The sequence below is a fragment of the Nannospalax galili genome, unplaced genomic scaffold (genome assembly GCF_000622305.1).
Source record: "Nannospalax galili isolate Female #2095 unplaced genomic scaffold, S.galili_v1.0 scaffold18497, whole genome shotgun sequence".
NCBI classification, from domain to species: domain Eukaryota; kingdom Metazoa; phylum Chordata; class Mammalia; order Rodentia; family Spalacidae; genus Nannospalax; species Nannospalax galili.
The window spans coordinates 2,320-3,062 of NW_008339118.1; the positions used below are offsets into that span (position 1 = coordinate 2,320).

The 743-nt window shown below is 53.8% G+C and overlaps 1 pseudogene; it reads right to left on the reverse strand.

Annotated features, from left to right (window-relative positions):
• Positions 1-127: 127 nt before the first annotated feature.
• Positions 128-650, reverse strand: LOC103734742 (annotated as a pseudogene).
• Between the last annotated feature and the right edge of the window lie 93 nt (positions 651-743).

Genomic DNA, 743 nt, shown 5'->3' on the forward strand with positions numbered 1-743 from the left:
TTATTTTTGCAAATAGGGATTTATTCACTTCTGTTGCTGGGGTACAAAACAATGTATAAAAGTCACTCTCTTCCTCTTCATGGAGAAAATGTTGTGCCATCCAGGGGGTCCTGCCATCCATGGCCACTCAGTCTTCAAATATAGCGCAGCTGTTGCTCAGAGTCTTCTCACAAACATCTGTGTAGTCTTCAAGGCCACACAGCATGCAGGCCACAGCTCAGCAGCCCCAGCAGGTGTATATGCACTGTCCACACAGGGCCCAGTCACACTGGCTGAAAACTGCCTTCCCAGCCACAGATAGTAGGCATGAAGAGAAGGCAGTGGGTGCCCTGGGCAGGTCAGCTTCTGAGGCCTGGGCTTCGCTCTTCATCAGTTGCCCATCAGGTCCAATCGACATCTGTTCCTTGTCTTTCCAGGGGCCCCTGTAGGTCCAGGCCTTGGGGACTCTGGCAGGTGGACCGTGCAACAGCCTTCGCGCCATGTGTGATCTCTGCGGGACTGGGACCCTTGGATATGGAGCTGTTGGTCTGTTTGAACACCTCGTGCGCATAGCGCTGGGCAAAGATGCCATGGCCCAGCTCTCTTGGGCCCACGCGGACCTTGAGCTACAATGGGGCAGTGTCAGCGAACAGGCACCTCCACTTCGGCATGGCTGCAGGGCCCAAAGACTGACCACCGGGACCCAAGTTTGGTCTTTTACTGTGTTCCAGAGGTCTTGCATATTCCTCTCCTGAGTTAATTTA